The sequence below is a fragment of the Peromyscus leucopus genome, chromosome 5, assembly GCF_004664715.2.
Source record: "Peromyscus leucopus breed LL Stock chromosome 5, UCI_PerLeu_2.1, whole genome shotgun sequence".
Taxonomy (NCBI): domain Eukaryota; kingdom Metazoa; phylum Chordata; class Mammalia; order Rodentia; family Cricetidae; genus Peromyscus; species Peromyscus leucopus.
Window position 1 is genome coordinate 42,779,539 of NC_051067.1, and position 6,000 is coordinate 42,785,538.

Below are 6,000 nucleotides of genomic sequence, written 5' to 3' on the forward strand. Positions count from 1 at the left end.
ATCCCTCACACAGAGGCTAGACAAAGGCAACCCAATAAGAGGAAAAGAGTCGCAACAGCAGGAAAAACAGTCAGAGACACCCTGCTCCCACTGTTAGGAGCCCCACAGAAATACCAAGCTAACAGCTGTAACACATAAGCAGAGAACCTGGTGCAGACCCATGCAGACCCTGTGCTTGCTGCTTCAGGGTCTGTGAGCCCATATGACCTCTGCTAAGTTGACTCAGTGGGCCATGTTCTTCTCCTGGTGTCCTCCATTGCTTCTGACTCCTACAATCTTTCCTCACCCTCTTCTGCAAGGTTCCCATAGATCTGAGGGGAGGGACTGAATGAAGATGTCCAACTTGGACTCTGGTGTGGGTCTCTACACCTGCTCCCATATGCTGCCGGAGGAAGTCTCTCTGCTGATAACTGGACAAGGCACCAATCTATGAGTATAGCAGAATACCATTAGGAATCATTTCATTGATTTTTTTCCCAGTCTTGTTTGGTTCTACCATAGGTCTCTGAGCTCTCCAATCTCCAGTTTCTGGTCATCCAGGCAGTGTATGGCTGGGCTGCCTCTTGTGGCATGGGCCTCAAGTTAAACCAGACATTGGTTGGCCACTCCCAAAAGTTCTGCACCACCATTGTCCCGGCACATCTTGCAGGCAGGACAGATTGTAGGTCAAAGGTTTTGTGGCTGTGTTGGTGTCCACACTTCTCTTTCTGTAGCCTGAAGAGTACCTTTCCAAGCCAAAGAGACTAGAAAGTAAGGGTGAAAGCTCCATGTAGGCACCAGCTCTACCCTCCCTAAATCCAAATGAGCTATGTGGATGTTGTCCTCAGCAATGGGGCCTACTGTCAGTTTTCAGAGAGGGACTCTCTGTCCTAGCATCAGCCTGGATTGTTTAGGGAACTCCGTGGGACTTCCTCAGCCAATAACTCAACAGAATGCAACCCAGTCCCACCACTGGAAGCTTTGCCTGGCTACAAAAGATGGACAGATGAGACTCTGTATCCTCCATTACTAGGAGTCCTCATTAGGGTCATGCCCACAGATTCCAGGAAGTTTGCACTCCACTAGGTTTCCACATATCTCCCAGAAGCCCCCCAATTACAGCTGTCTCTCCCTGCACTCTCCCTGTCCCTCCCTTCCTCCACCCCAACCTTTCTGCTCCCATCCCCACCTATCCACGGTCAAGGCAAAATCTACTACATTTCCTCTTCTCAGGGAGATCCACACATTCCCCCTAAAGCCTTCCTCTTTACCTAACCTCTCTGGGTCTGTGGATTGTAGCTTGATTATCATTTAATTTTACTTAACAATTAATATCCACTTATAAGTAAATACAAACCATATTTGTCTTTCTGGGTCTGGGTTACCTCACTCAGGATGATAAAAATACCAAAATATCAAGGCTGCAGAGATGACTCAGCAGTTAAGAGCACTGGCTGCTCTTCCTGAGGTCCTGAGTTCAATTCCCAGCAACCACATGGTGGCTCACAACCATCTATAGTGAGATCTGGTGCTCTCTTCTGGCCTGCAGTCATAAATGCTGTATACTAAATAAATAAATCTTAAAAAAAAAAAAAGAAGAAGAAGAAGAAGAATAAAAATATCATCCATGATCTTTAAAAGCAAGTGTCTTTTTACTTACACTATTTTCTTTAATAATATTCAATAAAGAAACATTAAGAAGGAACTCATTAGAACTCTTCAGACTGAGATAGGATGGGCATTCTGCTGTATACAGATGAGCATTTGATTAGTTTTAAAAACTCTTTGGTTTTTTCTTGATGCCAGTGACAAAAGTTAAAAAAAAAAAAAAAACATGGCTTTGGAAGACAATAGTAGAATGCTTTCTGGGAGTTTTTGTATTCCTGGTTCCTCTTGGGCATTGTTTTCACACATGTATCTCTTCCAGAGTTAGCAGAGCAAATTCCCTGAGAAATATCTCCCTATGGAGATGCTTCTAAGATATAATTGTTATCTATTGCATAGTATCTTCTTTGTTTCAATTAATTCAGTATCTGCAAGATTCATCAAAGTAGTTTCAAAGTGACAGAATTTTCTGTTTAATATGACTGAATTGTGTTATACAATATCTATCTACAGACCACATTTTGTCTATTCATTCATTGATACTTAGATTGATTCTGTTCTTTGACTCTTAATACTGTAGCAAACATAGTAACGTAAAGATATCTAATGTACTTATTATTTACCTTTGGTTGTATACCTAAAAGTTCTATTCTTAATTTTTTGTGTAACCTTCATGATATTTTCTGTAGTGATTGAACTAATATATATTCAAAGTAGTAGCGTATGAGGATTCCCTTTTCTCCACAATCTGTTAGTAGTTGTTATCTTCTTTTGTATAACATTTATTTTAAGAGATATTAATTGATTATTATTTTCCCTTCTGTTTCCCTGACTCGTACTAATGTTGAGCATATACATACAATATATCTGTTGGCTTTGTTTATGTTTTGTTTTGCACAGTGTCTCTCCAGAAACTCAAATATATTCTCTTCCATTTCTCAATTGCCTTTTTAATCTGTGCATAAACTTTTTTCAGCTTAATGAAATCCCATTTATCTCTCTTTTGTTTTCTTTTCTAGATGTTTGGAGTATCCAAAAATCCCATTATCCACACTGATGTCATAAGTTTCTCTATGTGCATTCCCCAGTAGTTTCATCATTTGTTCTTGTGTTTAAGTGTGTATTTTGTTTTTGGTTGCTTTTTTATATGGTGTGAGAGAAGCATTGATTTCACTCTATCTTATTCTGTTTATTTATGCATCTGTTTTTATACTAGTATCTGTTGTTTTGGTTACTGTTGGCTTGAAGTAGATTCTGAAGGCAAGTAGTGTGGAGCCTCTAAAATTGTATTTGTTCAAAATTACCTTCACTCTTCAAGATCCATCATGATATAATAAAAATATAATATAATAAAATGTTTAGGTTGTTTTTCTATTACTTGAAAGAATGTCATCAGCATCACAGAATGGAATGCATTGAATCTGTGGAATGCTTTAGATAGTATGGCCAATTTAACAGCATTGAGCCATCTATTTATGAATATGGCTATCTTTCCTCTTCTTTTCCATGTCTCTTCTTTAAGTTCTTGCCTTGGTGTTTTCTAATTTTCATTACAGAGATTGTTTCACTTTGTTTAAAATTAGCATTTTGTGATTTTTTTTATTGTTATACTCAGTGAGATCTTTTTGTTGTTTATTTCAAATAATTCACTTTAAAAATATAATATACTGATTTTAAAAATTATTTCTTTTAACTTTGAAATTATAGCATAATTTATGTAATTTCCCCCTATTCCCTTTCCCCCCTCCAAGCCTCCTATACACCCCTCCTCGCTCTCTTTGAAATTCATGACCTTCCTGCCTCAACTGAATGTACCAGGCTTTGCTGATTCCCCATGGGGGACCTTACCCTTTTGGAGGAGGGGATGGAGGAGTCTGGGGCGGTGGGGGGAGGCTTGGGGAGAGCGGGAAGAGGGATGAAAGTGTGATCTGTGGTTGGTGTGTAAAATGAACTTTTAAAAAAATCTTAAATAAAAAATAAATTCATGACCTCTTTTTTTCTTAATTATTGTTCCATAACCATACATACAGGTTGTATGTATAAACACACAGACTGATCAGGTTGTATTTATGTATTTAAGAATGCATTGATTTTTGAACATCTATTTTATACCCTGCAACTTTGTTCAATTTACTTTCAGTTATGTCAAATGTAAAACTCTAAACTACGAAACAAATGGACAAACAGAGCTAATATTTTAAATCATTGGAATGAGCAGGTTTTTTTCAATAGCACCACAGCAAAAATACAGATAGATAAATGGGTCATATCACACGAAAAGTACAGATAGATAAATGGGTCATATCACACGAAAAGTACAGATAGATAAATGGGTCATATCACATGAAAAGCATCTGAAAAACAAAGAAAAGAATCATATCAGTGAAGAAATAACAGACAGGATGGGAGAAAAATGGTAAAACCATGGGTTCAACATGAAAAATAGCCATAAAATATAGACAAGTCACACATACACACACATGCAAATAAAGAAGTTAATGTAACAGAATCAACTCTTATTCTCACTCACCCCCTGTAATAAGAATTGAACTTAGGGCCTCACAAGTGCCGAGCAAGTGTTCTACCAATGAGCTACATTCTTAGCACTCTTTTTACTTACTTATTTTTTAAAATTTTTTTTTTTTTTTTTGGTTTTTCGAGACAGGGTTTCTCTGTGTAGCTTTGCGCCTTTCCTGGAGCTCACTTGGTAGCCCAGGCTGGCCTCGAACTCACAAAGATCCGCCTGCTCTGCCTCCCGAGTGCTGGGATTAAAGGCGTGCGCCACCACCGCCTGGCAAAATATCTTTTATTTATTCTTTAACAGTATATACAGATATACAAAATCCCTTGATCATACCTACTCCAACTCCACTTTTCTAGATCTCTTTATATCCCACTCCCACAGATCATCCCATATGCCCCTGCGTCCTTTATAACCTCTTTGTTTGGGGAAGCCACTGTGTGCAGTTAGTGCTGCCTGATGGAATATTGAATAATCTTGTTAGATTGCTCTTGTGCAGGTAACTGCTGCTGACATCAGTTCAGTGTTTAACAGACATGTGCAAAGCAATTGTGGCCAGACTCACCACCGGGCTCTTACGTTCTTTTCTCCTCCTCTTCCTCAGTGTTCCCTGAGCCTTCAGGGGTGGGGCTCGAATATACATATCCCATTGGGGGTCGGATGCTCGAGTTATTTATTCTCTGTGTTTTAACCATTTATCAGTCCCTGCTCTGCTGTCCACAACAGAAAAGTTTCTCTGTCCAAGACTGAGATCACCATTACTCTGCAGATACAATCATGTTTAGACGGAAGTCCAAGACTGAGATCACCATTACTCTGCAGATATAATCATGTTTAGACGGAAGTCCAAGACTGAGATCACCATTACTCTGCAGATATAATCATGTTTAGATGGAAGTCCAAGACTGAGATCACCATTACTCTGCAGATACAATCATGTTTAGACGGAAGTCCAAGACTGAGATCACCATTACTCTGCAGATATAATCATGTTTAGATGGAAGTCCAAGACTGAGATCACCATTACTCTGCAGATACAATCATGTTTAGATGGAAGTCCAAGACTGAGATCACCATTACTCTGCAGATATAATCATGTTTAGACGGAAGTTTGACATTTTCATTTAGCAAAATAGCCTTAGCAGATTCCCAAAAGGGTCTATGCCTTCCTGAGTCATGGGCTTTTGACTGGGTTATAGTGCCAGTCACGAACTCTGTTCTACTGAGTAGGTCTCATGCTTGTCAGAAAGTACTTGGTACTCCCTGTAACTTTCATGATACTGTTTCAACCAATGGCATCAGATCATGCCTGGCAAGTCAATATTGTGACATTGAGTCGACCAACATTTTTATGAACACAAACACAAGATATCATGCCACACTCACAATACTTTAAAAATATAATTTACACAAGTAAAACTCATCCCACAAGTTTCAAGGCTGGTCAACATATAGAAATAAGTGAAGGTGATACATCACATTAACCAAATCAAGAAGGAAAAAAATATCATTTCAACAGACACAGAAATTTTTTTAAAAAAATTCAAAATTCATTCATGATATAAACTCAGCAATTAAGTATAAAATAAACATATCTCAACATAATAAAGGTAGTAAATTTCTCATAAGAAAATTATATCTTTGGCTAATGGAATCATTAAAGGTAAAAAAACTAATATGAACAACACTAAAATGATCAAATTAATTGAATTAGTTTAAAAAACGTCTGCCACCCCAAGTGACATAGAGCAGGTAGTCTACGTGTGCTCCCGCTCCCCTTCATCCCAGTCCCACTCGCTCTGCTGCTACTGTCTGCCTCAACCCCTCATCTTGGTTCTTCTCCACTCCTTTGGAACTCAAGACAACCCCAGCCCTCAAGCCAACAGGGACTGCAG